Genomic DNA, 18846 nt, shown 5'->3' with positions numbered 1-18846 from the left:
CTCTCTGTGAGTAACCAAAAAATTAGTGTGCACAACTTCTCGTTCATAGTTTTTCAACTCACAATAGTCAATAGTGATCTTAATTTATATGAATGTGACTAGTGGCATTCATGAATACGATGATTCCAATACTCCATCTATTTGTTGTCTTATGGTAATCACCATGATGAAGCAAGATAAGATGTTGCATGCAAGAATTGAATTGGATACTCAAATTAAAAACTAACCAACCTGTAAAGGACGTATGTTAATACCAAATAGAATTGAAGAGACTTCACAGTATCTTCCCAGTAATATAGCTTCACAAGATGATTCCCATGTTGAGTTACCAGAAACAACAACTCCTGCAAGTATAAATAAATAATTTTCACTATATCAATCTTTCATTCTTTGTAAAAGACGTAAATGCCCTCCTCATTCATACTCATTACTGGTCTTTGTCAAAATTCTATAGCCATAAACATAAATACATGTTTTTTTTAAGCTTCAGTCAGATCTAAATGTAACCAGAAGATGAAATCCAAAATTCTATAGCCATAAACATAAATACATGTTTTTTTTTAAAAAAAAAATACATGTTTTTTAAGCTTAAAAAAAATATGATTCTTCAACATTTCAACTAATAACGAAAGAGAAGCTTCCTGAACTGATGAATGATAGACTCACAAAACCTCAAGTACATTCATCGGTATAGCAACACCGATTCTTATTAGAATTCAGTGTTTGCAACTTAAGAAATAGAAGGCAAGAGTCTGTCCATAAACACAAATGAAATCAGATTAGGACTTTAATTATGAGATTGAAACACAAGAACACAACAAATCTCAAATCTAAAACTAACATGATAAAAAAGAAAATGCCTTATATCACTGGAGAATAAGTTTGACACTGAACCTATTTGGATTAAATTAAAAAAGTTAAAATTATGTAACTTTCAATGGTAAATTGATACAAATACGAAACCAAATCACCATGATAGCTTCCATTCCAATAAACAGATCCTGTTGTAAGAACAAACAACTTGAAGGTGGCATACAATGGTTTTGTTGCTGAAACATAAGTGTATTCACCAATGATTTGATTAAAGTTTCCCTTAAATTTTCTCTGAGATATATAAACCGCATATCCAGAGCAATCAGGATAGCTTACATTCCAACAAAAATTGAATTTTTTATTTTAAGGAGTTTTTTTCTTCCATCACTACCACTAATCGAATCAACTTTATAGAAAAAAAAACTTACTGAAAACATTAAAGTGTTGCAGTGCCTTGCTGGAAAGCATTTCTAAACCCTAGACGAGGTTGGCAATGGTTGTACCTTTGCTTCTCGCCAACGATGCCTCCATTTCCGCTAGATAATCAGAATACAGACAAGAGGCGAGCGTATCTATGGAAGCTCATCGATATCAGGTCCAAATAAGGAAGACTTCTTAGTTACATATTAATGACCAATATTTTCAGCCGTCGAATGTAGAGTGGCCATATTTAGGTCCCGTGAAATTGCAGATCAATTGTTTAAGGGATGGTGGAGACGATTGAGACGACATGAAGATAATGTCATCGATATGTTGACATAACACAACGTTGATCTATTAGTTTTCGATTCTTTGTCGATGATTTGGAGATTAGGGAGTATCGATGGCTGGAAGAGAGAGAGAGAGAGAGAGAGAGAGAGAGAGAGAGAGAGATTAAGGTTTGGGTTTGATGTGAATCATGAATTCAATCTGATAATGAGATCTAAATTTCGTTATACCTAAATTGTGCCTTGATTTATTTTGAAAAATATACCCCCGTGTTTAAGTTATTTCAAGTATTTACAATTATGCCACAAAACATCTTGACCTTTTATTATTTTGTTCTAACGGTCCTTGTTTAGTTCTCGGGTTATCATGAATATATAGGTTCTTAAATGATCATTCCTATATATAGGGGTGAGATCCATTGAGAACTCATAGTTTCTCGAGAACCCGAGAACTAAAGGTGAAACGTTAGATCAAAATCAACTCATTAAGGACATGATCGTCATCTTACCAATGTCATTTAACATTTATTTTTTTGTGTTATTGAAAATATTAATAAAAATGTCTAAAATTTAACATAATAAATCAAATTTTTGGATTTAAAAAAAAAAAAAATAATAATTTTCGATTTTTATAAAATGCAGGTTTTTAAATTTTTTTTTGTAGAAAAGATGAATTTTTAAAAAAGTTGAAAAAAAATATTTAAAAAAAATTGCAATTTTTTTAGAAACAGTAAATTGTTAAAAATCAATATACTTAAAAAAACTGGAATTAAATATATATATATATAATTTTTTAACAAAAAAAAAATCACATATATACATATTTCTTATAGACTAAATAACAATTTTGGTCCCTGTGGTTTGCTCAAAAACATTAAGCAATATATTCAAACAACACACCAAAAAATGTTTTTTACATTTTTTTCGTATATATTTTTATGATGTTTTTTTGAGTAATTTTTTTAGTTTTTTTGGCGGGTTGTTTGAATACATTTTAATTTTTTTTTGACGTTTTGTTTGTTTATACTTTTGTAAAAAAATGTTAAAAAAAATTCGTTAAATGTGAATATTATTAACTTAGATTAGGTATAAAATTATATTTTCAATAAGATTAATAGATAGGCTAACAAAAAGACAAAAAAGGGTTTCAAATTATATAAAGGCTAATTAAAAACCATATAACTCGAAAACGAACACAATTTCTAAAAAAAAAAGAACTAGAAAACATTGACATATGTGTTTGAGTTATATGAATTCTGATTAGCATTTTCCATTCGGAACGAAAAGCAAAAAAAAAATTATAAAACTAAAAAAATAGAATTTGAATGCATTGACACTCAATTTGAATTTCGGTTAGCCTATACAATTACCCTATTAAAATAAATAATTATATACCTCATATGTGTTAATCATATTCTCATTTAACTAACATTTTTATATTTTTTATACACAAAATGTTTATAAAAAGCTTTAAAAATATATAAAAAAAATAAGAGATAAAAAAAACATTAAAAAAATATACTCGATCAAATCATCATCAAAAAAAAAAAAAAAAAAAAAACTAGAAAAATTATTCAAATAAAACGACAAAAAAATATAAACGACCAAAATATAAAAAACATTAAAAATATGTTCGAATAAATTTTTAAAAAAATATATAAATCATAAAAAAATATAAATAAATAAAATAAAATATAAGCGGAAAATATAAAAAAATTAAACAATTATATATATATATATATATATATATATATATATATATATATATATATATATATATATTAGAAAAGGAAATTTATAAAAGTAAGGATAAAATGGTCTTTTTAAGTGGATTAAGGATGTGCAGTGCAATTTCTTTAAACCACAAGGATGCATCTTGTCAAATTTTCAAAGGTTGGACTGAATATGCGAATTTGACCAAATCACAAGGACCAAAACTCTAGTTTACTCTTTCTTATATTATAATATTCGTAAGTAAACTAAAAAAACATATTTTTATTTACTAATCTATAAACACAATAGTGCAAGTATTTTATTCGATACAAAATAAAATATATAAAACAAAATTACTACAAAATTTCAAAGCATTTTCATCTCTTTGTGTCAAGATTTCCATATTTTGTTCAACTTCTCACTTTTCACCTCTTCAATATGTTTCACAAATTCTTTCAAATCTACAAGAAAAAAATGATTAATACAAGAACAATCACAAAAATGCATATGTATATATAATGTAAGATTCATATGTGATTATATAATGTGTTATTCACATGTGATTGTATGTTTTAAGATTCAAATGTGAAATTTACAAGAAAAATTAACGAAGAACACTTACACAAAATGCATGTGTGTATATAGACGTAATTCATATGTGATTTACATGTGAATCACATGTAATTCATATGTGATCCACTTGTGATTTATATGTGAATTACATGTGAATCACATGTGATTTACATGTGAATCATATATGATTCACATGTAACTCATATGTGATTTACATGTGAATCATATATGATTTACATGTGAATCACATGTAATTCATATGTGATTCACTTGTGATTTATATGTGAATTACATGTGATTTACATGTGAATCATATGTGATTTACATGTGAATCATATATGATTCACATGTGATTCATATATGAATCATATATGATTCTGATTCATATGTGAATCACATGTGATTCATATGTGATTTACATGTGAATCACATGTAACTCATATGTGATTCTCATGCGAATCACTACATACCTAATATTGTAGTAAGTAAGAAAACCAAGTTGTATAAAGGGGACACAAATATGAAAATAAAACATACTTGAGAGCCATCTTTGTATGTTGAAGGCGATAGTAGAACACAACAAGATCCCCATAACTTTTCATGGTATCAAGATGATCCAATTCCAGTTCTCTCTCATTGTTGTCCAAAGCTTTATGTTGGTAGATTTTGGCCTGCAATTTAATCTAATGAATCTGAGAGCTTGAAAGACAGACAAAACAAAAAAAATAGTATATCTACATTCTTTATTAATAAACAATAATAAATCCAGACCTAGTTGAAGTCTCCAATGTGAATCAAAAGATTAGCAACAATCTGGTCTTCATCAAGGGACACCACACTGAAATTACTCACAAATGCTACAATCTTGTTTTCATCAAATTTACATCTTCCACCATCACTCCACAAACAATACACATATCAATAAATAAGTTGAATGAATACAAGTATAAAAATATTGTTATGAAGCCATCAATGAAGTCTTACATTAGCTTTGTGTTTTAGAAGAAGTTTTAAAGCATCTTGCTGTCCACGACCAGCAACCCAAACAAGAGGTGTGCCAGCATCACTTTGTGAATCAAATTCAACACCAATGGACAACAAAGCTTCCATTAACTCATTATTTCCTACAAACACTAACTTACATTTATTCAAATTAAAACTTCCTCAATACAGTAAATAAAATAGTAAGAACTAAAAAATAGTTCACTTATTCCAACAACATGATGTAGAGTTATATATCCTAATTCACTTGATAGTGTAGGATTACCACCATGTTCAATCGGGTATTTGGTAGAGGAGGTATGCCATTGTCTTGCAACATGAATAAGAGGGGTCTCACCTGAAACAGTGCAACAAGGCAGCAAGTAGGGAAATCAACACCAATAACCAAGTCATATATGTTGTGTTGTAAACTATGCTTAAGTAACAATCTAACAGAAGAAGTTACCATCCTGGTCTTTTGTATTGACATCAAGCTTCAATTAAAAATCATAAAAACACAAAACAAACAACATTCAACAAAACATATCAACTTTTCAAGTGTCTGTCGTCCACCTTTTGGAAAGTGGCAAAAGAATCATCATATTCTTCTGAAACTGTTACAAATCAAGCTTTAGAAATTGTTACAAATCATACCACAAGTTTCAATCAATACAATAACTATCAATAAAATAATAAATATTGACATAAAGGCACAATTGAATCAAACCTCATGGTCGCAATCAATAAGTTGTTGTTCGCTAAGGCTTTCAAGCTCCACTGTAGCAAGGAAATTAGCACATTCAAGTGCTCCAGTTCTACTAAACAACCACTATGATCCACACTAACCATTATTTAACATTCATCATTTGAAAAATCAAAATTAGAAATAGAGTATCGAGATATTGATTGTTTAAATTGGAGAACCTGATTCTTTAAATCGGTGACTGCACCATGGTCTCTCCAACCGAAATCATCCTGGAGATCATTTGTCAGAAGGATCGGAGCCTCGCTGGCGTCAACGTGGAACCTGAGATGAAATTGAGATCTCAGTCCGGGATGCTTTCAGAATTCTGATGGAGTCATGTCGGAGAATCGAGTGATGTCATGGATAAGCCAACGGATCTTGCTTTTGGTGACGATTTGTGCGGCGGAGGTTAGTTTTGAAGAGAGTGAACCTATAATTGTCTTCTTCCTGCGACACATATGATTTACCGAAGTGATGCTCCTCCATGTTCAACGACTGGACTCCTGATGGATGAAGACGTCGTCTCCGGCGACTAAATATAACGACGATGAGGAAGAACATGAGTGAAGGGGCCGTCTTTAGAGGCGATATGATGGTAGGAGGGGGGGGGGAGAGAGAGAGAGAGAGAGAGAGAGAGAGAGAGAGAGAGAGAGAGAGAGAGAGAGAGAGAGAGATAGAGAGAGAGAGAGAGAGAGAAAATACATATAAGGGCGGGGGTTGACCTGATTCAGGGTAATTCATCACTAAAATGTCCCTGAATCATTTAATTATCATGCACCCGTGTTGTTTTTTCCCCAAGTATTTACAAAAGTGTCACAAATGATCCTAATCTTTTATTATTTTGTTCTAATGACCCTGGTTTGGTTCTCGAGTTCTCGGGAAACTTTGAATTCTCAAATGATCATTCCTCTTTCTCTCTCTACACACACACACACATATATATATATATATATATATATATATATATATATATATATATATATATATAGAGAGAGAGAGAGAGAGAGAGATTTTAAGAAAAGGGATGGTGGATTATTGTCAATAAGTTTCCTAATACATTTGTTTTTACAAAATCTCATCATTTTTATAAATAATTTCCATTTTTATACATCATAATTTTCTTAGGGTGTTAATCAATCCATCCAAATATTGTAACAAATAATATACATATTACTCTTATATATATTTTTCAAAGGGCCAAGGGGGAGTCTATGTTTGGGTGTCCATCAGTGGCGAAGCTTGAACAATTAACTAGGGGGGGGGGGGGTCGAAAGTATTATAAATTGAAATTAACGTTCTTAAAAAAACAAATTGTTTTGAACAAATAAACACCAAAAACACCTAGAAAAAGAATTACAACTCAGCCCGACGACCTTTAATGTCTTTAAATTCATCAATTACAGACTTCGAATTAATGTTTTCAGCAATTTCTCTTTCTATGTAAATCACCAAGTTGTTTGCGAGAAAATCATCCGACATCGTATTGCGAAGACGGTTCTTGAATATTTTCATTGCTGAAAATCTCCTCTCTGTTGTTGCGGTAGAAACTGGAAGTGTCAAGATTGACCGAACCACTCTATCAAGCAAATAGTATGTCTCACGTTTCTGAGTTTCCACAAGACGCTTGCATAGGTCAACAATAGTTGATACACCACTTAGTCTGGGATTCTTTGTGATATCAATATTAAAAATCTCCAATTGATATCGTAATTGAATCCTCTCTTGCTCCGTAAAATCTTCAGGATAATACTTCTCAACAAGAAGACAAATTTGATCAACGTTAATCACTTTGGAAACTAAAGTAGAACTAAGTCTCAACAACTCCATCGCCCGATCATTGAATCTACTATTCAACTCATGTAACTGTTTGTCCAATGTGGCTGTAAACAAATCCACTCGATAAAAATGTTCAAAAGTAACATGATTGTCTGTTTTTCGAGGCCGGTATCGAGTAGAAGTATATGGAGCATTCATATCTGGCATATTTATTTGATGTTTTTCACAAAAAAACTTTACTTGTGCAAGTAAAGACTCCCATCCATTGTTTCTAAAATCATTTAGACCCTCCTTTGTTGCTGAAACTAACTCCATGTCATTAAGAATATCTTGGGATTTCTTTTGTAGAGCTTGAGAAAGTATTTCAGTTTTTCCCATTACTTCCTTTATCAGGTGAAGAATAAACACAAACTCAAATGATTTCAGATAACAGTAAGCTGCATCAGCATCTCCGCGTTGAGAATAAGTAGCAGATACGTCATCAATTACTCCTTGGAGAACAACACGAGTACAAGCAAACATGTTAAGCAAACTACAAACGGAACGAAAATGAGAACCCCAACGTGTATCACCAGCTCTTCTTAATGTCCCAACTTGATTCAATCCTTTACCTGATTCGATTTCACCTAGTTCGAATAACTGTTCAATCTCAGTTTCCTTTGCTTTTTGTAACTCATCATGACGCTTACTGGAAGCACAAACTACGTTAATTGTAAAAATTAAGTTTGTGAAAAACTGGTGAACCGGAATAATTTCCCTTGAAGCAGCCACCAAGGCTAGTTGCAATCTGTGAGCAAAGTAGTGAACATAATATGCATAAGGACAATCCTCAAGAACAGGTGCTTGTAATCCGTTCCATTCCCCTCTCATATTACTAGCACCATCATAACCTTGGCCACGAATTTTACTAACATCAAATTGATAGTGTAAAAGTTGTCTCCACACATTTGTTTTCAAGGTTAATGATAAGGTATCCCTAACATGAACCAAATCCAAGAACCTTTCCCGTATGATTCCTTCCACATCAACAAATCTCAAAACTATCGCCATTTGCTCTTTTTTAGACTCATCCCATGACTCATCAACCATGACACAAAAGTATGAATCCCCCACTTCACTACGAATATGCTTTCGCTCTTTATTTGCAATAATACTAAGAATTTCTTTTTGAATGTCCGCAGAAGTATACTTTGAATTATAAGGAGCTTTCTCTAATATAACGTTTGCAACTTCATCATTATACGATGCTAGAAGTTTTAGAAGTTGGAGAAAATTACCACGATTTTTGGAATCAAGAGTTTCATCATGTCCTCGCAAAGCACAAGCTTGGAAGGTCAACCAACGAACTGTGTCAATTGACACTTTTAAGCGTAAACGGTTCTTCAATATTTGCGCTTCATTTTGCTTCACTATGATATTTTCAATGTGTGCTGCTTGGTTCATCAAGTTTTCAACAAATGCAACAACATTTCTATGTTGTGAGCAACCAATATGTTTCAAGAACGCATAATTTTTCCCGTCATTAACTTTTTTCCAATTGTCAAATCCTTTAACAGTAAATGCATCGTAACCATGACACACACTTGGTTTATCATTAAATATATAACAAATAAAACAATAAGAAGCGTGTGTTGTTGGAGAATATTCTAGCCAATTAGGGAAAATGTTGAACCAAGAATATTTGAATCTACGAGGATGTTTTGTTGAACCTTTAGCTTGATACTCCTTAAGATGTATTTGGAAAGGTCCTAAATTCACATAAGCTCGTCTCACTTGTTCTCTTAAATTAACCGGATAATCCCACATTTGCTTTCGTTTAGCGGGATCTCTTTCTAGATTCTTCAAATCAACTTCATTAGGATTTTCCTTTTCTTGTGGTTGTGGCTCATTCTCTTGTTGTTTATCCTTTTCTTGCGGTTGTGGCTCATTCTCTTGTTGATTTTCCGTTTCTTGCAGTTGTGGCTCACTTGTTGAAGCTTTGTGACGTTTACTCTCTTCACTTTCATGATTAGTTTCTTTATCATCTGCCTTTCTTTTGTAAAAATAGTCTAAGGTTTTCATCTTTCCCATGATTATATCTATAAAAATCAAAATGAAGGAACAATTGATTCAATCAAAATCAAAATTAGAACAATAACCAATAACTCATTTAACAATTAGCAGTGTGTGAAAACTGAAAAGTAAAACAAAATCAAATTGACAAATTGACAAATTGACAACCAAATCAATTTTATAAAAATAGTCTAAGGTTTTCATCCATCTTTGTTTTCAGTTAATCAGATTTGTTTGAAGCATAACAAAATCAATTTTTTTTTCTATTCCATACTTCTAGTTTGGTGTCCACTGTCTAGAATAAATATACTAGAAGGCAACAGCAGCAACAGTGCAAATAGGAGGCAACAACAGCAACAGTGCAAACAGGAGAAATTGACAAATTGACAGGAGAAATTCTAGAATCCTACTATCCTAATTCCTACACCAAATCAGATAAACCAAATTGACAAATTGACAGGAGAAATTCTAACCCCTAATTTGGAGTTTGGACCGAGAGATTGAGAGAAAAGAGGAGTAACTCGCAAACAGGCAACAGCAGCAACAGTACAGGCGTGCAGCACAACATTCAATCAGAATTCAGAACAAAGAACAAGTGAACTGGAAAAGAAAGAACAAGATTCGGGATTCCATACCTGATTTTTGGTGCGATGGGCGATAGCGAGAGTGAGAGTGTGAGACCAACAGGCCAACAGCGACTCAGCGAGCAGTAATTCAGCGACAGCAAGCAGCAGCGATTCAACGAAATTGGGGAAGAACCGAAGAACCGAACGTGATTTCTGGAGTCTGATTTGGTTGGACTATGCTTGCTTGGAGTCTGATTCGGGAGGGGCCAAAGCCCAAGTTTGAAGATAACAGGCCTTGTAATTAATTTTTTTGAAGTATATTTCCTATTTCTAACCCAAAAATCAGGGGGGACCACTGCCCCTCCTGGCCCCATACATACTTCGCCACTGGTGTCCATGAACTCCGCTGGTTTTGAAACCTTTTTATATATTATGTACAAATTTTAGGTGGATACTTATTAGAAATTTAGATAGACAGGTGATTATGAGCATTACAACGAAAAACTTGAGATTGTTTTAGGATTTTTTACACCTATTAGTAGGTTAGAAAGTGGTTAAAAAAGGTTATTTTTAAAGATATTATAATTTATTTTGATATTTTAAGTTTGTAAAATATAAACAAACATAATATATATTATGGGAAAAAATAAAAGTGTAAAAAAGCAAAATTAAAAAACCTAACAAATCATATTTTAGTTACATTATACTTGCCTTAGACAATATTATTATAGCATGACCTGATAACTAAAAGTTTGAACTATTATTTATTTTCCTATTTAAGTTGGTTAGGTGTGAGTTTGAGACATGAATTTGCTATTGATATTTCTTTACTTGGATTTTTGGGGCATACACTAGGGCAATTTCTAGTCACTTAGAATGCGTGAATTGTTGATTAAACCTTTCTCACTGAGAGTACATGGTTAATTCAAACATTAAACTCGTGTTGTTTGTAGTATAATAATTAAAATGAATGGACTATTAGATTGTACAACATGCCCTAACAATGGGGGTTTGCCAAAATCAAGTACTAACGACCTGTTTGAATAATTAGAATAGGGACATTTGCCATTTAAAAAAAGAAAAAAGAAAAAGGAAAAAGTACATTTAATATTTCTACTTTTCTCATTGGCTCAACTTAATATTGTGAAAGCATATTATGAGGTATGTTAAATTCTTTAATATGTTTATTTATGATTGACTCATTAAAAGCTTGATTCGAAATCGATTTAAACAATCTAAGTTGAGCTCGAGCTTAATATTAGACTTGTTTATTAAACGAGTTCAAACATTTGTTACTAAGCTCTATTAGACTTGCGAGCTTAAACGAGCCTACATATATATAATAAAAAATATTTTTATTTGTATATATTAAAATAAACATTTTTTTAATAAATACCATTTTAAAGAATTAGAGTATATCGTATACGAACGAGCCCGAGCCTGAATAAATCTTCATGAGCTAACTTCGAACTCTATACCATAAGGTTCGAAACGAGCTGAGTTCGAGCTCGAGTCCAAAAAGTTTAAACGAGCCGAACTCGAGCCTAGTCAAGCTCGGACTCGGTTCGCCTTGTTTACACCCTAAGCAAGACCAGAAGAGTTATATGCCCTTTTGGCATAAGCAAATAAGCAATACGATGAAAAGCAAGATATCTGTGAAGGAGACAAATAAAATTGGATTGATGGGTGTTGAGTTGATTCTTATGTTATAAATTGAATAAAACAAAACAAATTGGATTTTGGACCATGAAACACAAGATAATAAAAAAACAAAATTGTTTACTTGAAAAGGAGAAAACCAGAATTAAGTGTTTAAAAATTGGGCAACACTATTGGGTCTTGGTGTTCGGTAGCCCATAGTGGTTGTCAGGCCCACACTTGCTCTAGAGTCTAGATCGGGTGTGTATTCGGTCCTTTAAATCCATAAAATAGTTTTTGATTTTACTTTTTAACATTTATTTTAGTAATTTGGTGATTAAATGAGCAATTTGATGGTTGTGAAGTGATTGACAGAAATCCTATGTTGGCACGCATTGAAATGTGGTTGTTAGAAAGTCTTAAATCAAAGATAACTTTAATTAGTGATTTTAGAAATTTACAAACCGAAAGATGATATATATGGAAAGAGTACACTTTTGAGGGAGTAAAACATATGCTAAGACTAATAAATTTTAAACATAGAAACGTGAAGGAGACTAATGAAAAATCTTAATCATTCAATTTTGCTTGTTTAGAAAGTCTTAAATTAAAGATAACTTCAGTTAGTCATCTAAGAAATTTATAATGCGGAGTGACGTATAAAAATAAAGCATGTTCGACAAAACTAGCTGATAGATAGAAGTTAGAAGTTGTAGATTTTATTTGTATATGAGTGTTCACATTGATGAATCTGGAATAGAAAACCATGTAGTTTACTAACTGAGTTTAACCGGTCAGGTTCAAGAGAAAAATCAGGTTAAACTAAAAAAGATAATTGGTTCAACATGTATAAAATTTGGTGGTGAAAAGACCAAACCCAAATTAGTTATTCTTTTTTTGTTCTGACTAAAACCATCATATACTTGGAGTTAGCCGGTCAAAACCAGACATCGACAAACTTAAGGTGTAGAAATATGAGAAATGAAACTTTATTTATAATAAAAAATCCTCTCTCTCACCGTTTTCTTATTGGAATCAATGTGAGATCCCACAAGTATAATATGCCTTGTACTCTCTCTCTCTCTCTATATATATATATATATATATATATATATATATATATATATATATACCTTAATAAGCATTTAGCATGTTTTGCTGAATTTTAAGAGGTACAAATATTACTGCAATATTGACAAACAATTTATGCATCACAAACTTAAATTCAACAAATGAACGAGTCAAAGTAAACCAATGTTCCTTCGATTTCTGCCTCTTGACCAGGTCCTCATTCCTTATCCCCCAACAACCTCTCCACTATATCACTATTTCTTTCGCCCGGTGATGTTATACATCTGTTCATCTTCTTTACAATTTATATCACCCTTCCCTTATCTCATTTACCGTTGAATACCTTCCACCTTCAACCATCTGCTTCCCTCATCACTTCCACCACATTCTTTCTCTCATTCTCAAACCATACTCCTCTTTCTCCCGTCGATTTTTCTGTCTCCATCTTAGATTGGTTGGATCATACAAATGACAATGCAATCATGAGGCTAAGGTAAGCATGAACCGTCGAACCCCCACCACAAGGCCAAGCGATAAACACACCAAGGTTGCTGTGATTTGATGAAGATGGAAAAAAATTGGTCTGTTCTCACAATCGAGCCCTAAATCTGTATGGATTCAAGATTATGTTTTTATATTTTCATTCTCTCTTTCACTCTCATATAATGTTGTCGATCATTAGGGTTTATATCGCCTCCCTCCTGGATTACAGCAAGGTACGTTATCCTTACAAATTCCCTTTGTTGGTACATGTTTTTATTTCATCATAAGTTATCTATTATTGGTTTTTGTCTTTCTTTGAGTCCCAGAGTTTCTATATATCACCTGAAGTATATAAAGGTTACTCTTCCAGATTGGTTAAAAACTGAAGGAAATAGAGATCGACATATGAAGACAGAACTTTTGTGTTCTTGTAGTTGATTATCTTTCATACGTCGATGGTAAGTTTTTTTTTACCCCATTGCGTTCTTGAAGCTGATTTAAGAGCATATAAGGCATTTGGTGAAATTCTCATAAATGTTTTGTGATAATGGAGCTATTACTTGATGGATATAAGTTTTTCTGGTGAAATTCGTATAAATTTACCTGTTCTTTTTTTATTTTTTGTTTGATTTTCAATCCTTAATATCTATTTTCACATAGCAATTTTTTTATTCCCATTTCTTTTTGTTATAGGGTCTTGATTTTGACATTCTCTTGGGTTTTTGTACTTTTGGGTCCCTGTTTTGGTTTCCTATTGCTTTGGGTTTTGATTTCCCAACTTTGATGGAGGAGGAGGATTGTTCTGTTGTGCGGTAAAAGTTGGATATTCTGATACTAATTTACAGACTAAATTGCCCTTTATTCACACTTAATAGTTTTCTTTCTTCTTTATATGCCTTTAACATCCATCGCTAACAGGGTCACATGGTTCTTAATCTTATTTTATTATTTGTTATCATGGTTACTTGTGAGGAATTGAGCAGGGGCACCTCAAAAGTTAACTTTTTGAAATCATATGGACTTTTGAGGTCAAATGGCTGATTTTAATTTTTAAAAAGCACCATGCAGGAAAGCATGATGTTTATTTGTTTTTTGTTTACATTGCTTATTTGATTCCTAATTTGATGAAAAAAATATATTTTTCATTCAATATGTACAATAACTTTATTCATTAAAAAATCATGACTCCTATTTTGGTCAATAAATGAAAAGGTCAAACAAAGTTTCAAAGTTTCTTAATTATTGATCGATAGGAAGAATCATTCAACAGTTTACAAAATTTTGTTGCGTTCTCCTCTTATCCCCTATTCTCGCGCCTATATTTATGCATAGTAATCTTATAAACATCAACACCATCGCACAACACAAATCCACCTCCCTGGCACTCTCTACTGCCTCAAACGGTTTCAAAGTCTTCCAACCATTACGTTCATCTTTTCCACCACTTCACCACTGGTATATCAGGTTTGTTTCTTTTTTTGACATTTGGTCTTCTTCCTTACAATTTTGTCTTTGGAAAGTTCAGTCAGTTTATGTTTATCTTTCAGGATGTTAGAGGAAAATTGCCATTAACCACAACATCATCCTTTTTTGCTACTAGCGTACCACCATTGCAGTATTGCACGTCTCCTTCCAGAAACTTTAAAAAACCTTAGATATATACTTATATGCCCCTTTCTCTTCCGTTGCACACGCATCTGCAAACAATATCGCATCAGAGGTATTTTCTTTATCTTCATGACCAAAAATATCTTTATCTCTCATTCTCTCTATCGTTTCTCTGATTATGTGTGTTTGTTTAATGATTTTTATGTATAGGATCTGTTTTTCGGGTTGTAGAAAGAAGATGCTTGAAGCAAAAAATAAAGTGTTGTTAATTTTATCCACCCACTGTCTACTATCCTTCCCAAAATCGGTTTCCGGTGACCCCCTTCTTTCGATTTCCTTTTTTGGTAGAAATGCACTCATTCTCTCTTAATCTCTTTTTCTTCTTCTATATGATAATTTTAGTCATCTTTTCTTTAAATGAGGGAACCAACCAATTCTTAATCATAACCTTTTTTTTTCCTATTTGTAAGTTGTTTAACAGAATCTTAGTTTGTTTTTCTTCTTGCAAATACAGGTGAACAGTGTAAGGTAAGCTCACTATGTTGCGGATAAGAGGTTATTTTATGGTATGTTATTGTTTGTAGCATCAGTTTTGTCTCCTCATTTTTCTTATGCTATTGTATTGTCTTTGGGAATTGCTTGTGGATCTCATCTTCTGTTTATACATATATGCCATTGAAGATGCAGGTTCATGCCATGGATTCTATATCTCAAGCTCTTGATCTCTGTGATGTTGTTAACTATGCCACCTATATTATTGCTTACATCAATAAGGTATACTTTTTTGCTTAGAGATCTTTATTATTGTGAAATAATTTGTAGGATTTTGATGATGTTGTAGGCGTGAACATGTTTTTCTGTGAGAATGAGTTGTGATAATGAAGATGGTGAACAATGATTCAGTTTAAATTTACAAAAGTATCAACATTTATAATTTATATGCATGATTTCCTATTGTATTTGGTTTAAATTTACAAAAATACCCTTTAAATTGAAAGGAATTGGAACTGAACTCACAATAGATGTCATTAGCGTATTAGAGAGGTAATTGTCATTCTTTCTTGATATTATTATTTCAAGATTTGATTATGGCTAAGGGCCTAAGGCAACAAATAATGCTTTTTCTATGATATGATTGGCTACAGGTTCTTGAAAAAAACATGGTTTAAACAAAAATTTGCAATATACTTCTGGTCTCCTGGTTAAAAGGTAACTAAATTTTTTTGGGTATTAGACTAACTAATGCATTATATATGGTGTTTTGTTAGGTCTAGCCGTTATTGAATTTATGAGTGATGTTTCTATTGTTTTCTAAACATCTAACAAAGAAACATGATGATAGATGAGGCAAAGTGAGTTTAGAAAATGGTTATTCATTTTACTTTACTAATGAAACTATATTTCTTGGATCTGGTGATTTGAATAGCTTGCAATCTAAAGCAATAAGTTCACATCGGTAGTGGAGATTGTTTAATTGTTTGCAGGATGAAAGTGTTGATGCTAATTTGAAGACTGAATATTGATTTAATGCTTAAGGAGATTGTTTATGAGCAACTTTGGGTGTAACTTTGTGGCTGGAGAAACTAAAAAATGCTATATGAATGAGTAGTTAGAAAGTAATAGGATTTTGTATGCATCAAAGGGCTATTGTCACATATACACTTTAATTAATTTAAATTCTAATAATATATATTTGTCAATTGTAAATCCAACATATATCCTATGTATCTGGTTATAATGTAGCACCCCTTGGAATATGAGTATATGACTATTAATAATGATTTAATATAGTCATGTTATGTCATGTTATGAAGAAATGACCATAATAAGACTATCTTGGAGGCCCATACTTTCACTTATGTTCCATGCTTAAGTTGAACTCAATCTGTTTCTTTGTATATGAATGTATAATAACGATATAAATTGACACAATGAAAAATATTTTGAAATTTCTAAAAAATAATAATAACTAATAATAATAAATATAACGAGCATTAAACAATAAAAATAGATTTGTAAATATCTTATATATTTTGCATGCTTTTAAAGAATTAAACTTATTATTTTTTAAATTTTTAACTAAACTTTTCAATTTTAGAGTTAATTACTTAAATGGCCACTTGATATTCTCCTATTACAAAACGTTTGCAAAAATATGTTTTCTAGGAAGCTTATTATTTAGATAAATAAAATAATTTTCCGTAAGATATTTTTTAAAATTGACGTTTATAAAGTAATTTTGTAATTTTCCAACGAAAAATCGGTTATTCTTCAATAAATATTCAAAATGTGGTTCTTCACAAAAAGATTATCTTTGTATATTTTATAGCAAAATAGCACAAACTATATTTCAAGAAGAAATTGATCACTGACAGTGATCAATAAATTAAAAAACACGCCTAAAGGGCGTGTGACCCTCTGATATCAAGACTAGAGGTTGATGGTTTAAATTTCGCTTGGAACAAAATATGTAGATTTATATGTGGGGTAATCATTTGTGAGTTAGTAGTTCTAAAGAGTAATTCAGGTTCGACATGGTTTCAAAGATCATTTAAATGGCCATAGTGTATTGTCACTCACTTTCTCTTATCACATCACAGTCGACGAACGAAAACTATAGCTTTCACCACCACATCCCACTCTCATTTGCGAAAAAAAATGAATCGCTTCTAGAAACTAATTTCTAAATGAAATTATACGCACCCGTCGCTTAACGCGGGTAAACGGCTAGTATATATATATATATATATATATATATATATATATATATATATATATATATATATATATATATATATATATATATATATATATATATATATATATATAGAGGTCTTTCAAAATATTCTAAGATTGTTCATAATTATTTTTTTTATATATAATATCTTTTAAACTTTTTTATTTTAGATGGGTCAAGTTATCCACCTTGACATAATGTAGCATCGTCTATGAGTGTTCGGAAGAAGTAGCTACTCAAAGCTTTTAAAATATATAAAATTACATAAAAACACTTATTTAAAATACATCATTGGTTTTAAAAAAAGACAATTAAGTCAATTTAGAAAATTATAAAAAAGTTTTTTTTGTTAAATGTTACTTGAGATATAAAATCTTAAGCGTACAAAAAGCTACATTCCGAGCATACAAATTCTATTGAAGATACAACAATGTAAATTATCTCTAACTCATTAGCCAAATGTATATTATCTCTAACTCACTAGTCAAAGTCATATTTGAGAACATGAAATTGTTACTGGTTGTCACTTATAAATAAAATCTAAAGGCAAGTGATGTCCAATCTAGCTAGATCACCGGGGTTGATATCCATGTGAGTTTGAGGTCGGGAGTTCAAATTTCTGAATCTGTTAAATTCATCTCTTGCAATTATGCCCCATGTGTGGAAAGTTTTCCCTGGAGATCCTCTTGGAAGCTGAGTTTGCCATGCAAAGAAGCTCGAACTCGGGATCACCATTAAAATATTGTGGTGAGGCTTCTGCTTAATCGTTTGCCGTTTAAAAAAAATCTAAATATAAATGGTTGAATATTTTTATTAATATATTCACTTTGCTTAAGACACTTGCTCTTTCAAAACCAGAATTCCTCTTTAAATAAAGCCTAACTAAACGATCTAAGCTACTCACATTGTTCATCGTGGATGAAGGAAAAAAGTTGTGGGCTAACAGTAATTTGCATGTTAATTAAATGGAGAGAAGAATATTACAAAAACATGATTATTAAGAAAATATGAATAACAATACGAAGGGGAATGATTAATCTAAAGGAAATTTATAGTTGCAGGAAATCGTGGGATTTGTGTCACGTATCATTATCCGAATTGAACTCTACGATTGGTTGCGTCGCGTGCTTCGCCCATCCGTGTCACGTCGTTAGTATATTACGTAACTTTTGAATTTTGATCCTTATCAGCTCCATTCAACTCAAATTTCTTCCTTATCTCTTCGGCACACAAATTTATTTGCAAAATCTGATTTTTGAGCATTATCAATATCATTTATCTTTACTCATATGAATTAAACTTGTAAATATTAATATATATACCCAAAATATATGACTTATTATGACAATATCAACTTGCAATTCACCTACGATGGTATTACGA

General features: G+C 31.6%; 1 long non-coding RNA gene across 1 annotated transcript; it reads left to right on the top strand.

Moving 5' to 3' along the window:
- Nucleotides 1-14339: 14339 nt before the first annotated feature.
- On the top strand, nucleotides 14340-16365 carry LOC145141068 (uncharacterized). The gene is made up of 3 exons (XR_013722427.1): nucleotides 14340-14582; nucleotides 14666-14838; nucleotides 14937-16365. It is a non-coding gene; the product is annotated as an uncharacterized LOC145141068 (long non-coding RNA).
- The last annotated feature ends 2481 nt before the right edge of the window (nucleotides 16366-18846 follow it).

This window comes from Lactuca virosa, chromosome 9 (genome assembly GCF_052849685.1).
Source record: "Lactuca virosa cultivar CGN04683 chromosome 9, Lactuca_virosa_CGN04683_v6, whole genome shotgun sequence".
Lineage (NCBI taxonomy): Eukaryota > Viridiplantae > Streptophyta > Magnoliopsida > Asterales > Asteraceae > Lactuca > Lactuca virosa.
Note: the sequence above shows the minus strand (reverse complement) of the source record. Positions and strands in the feature narration are given on the sequence as shown.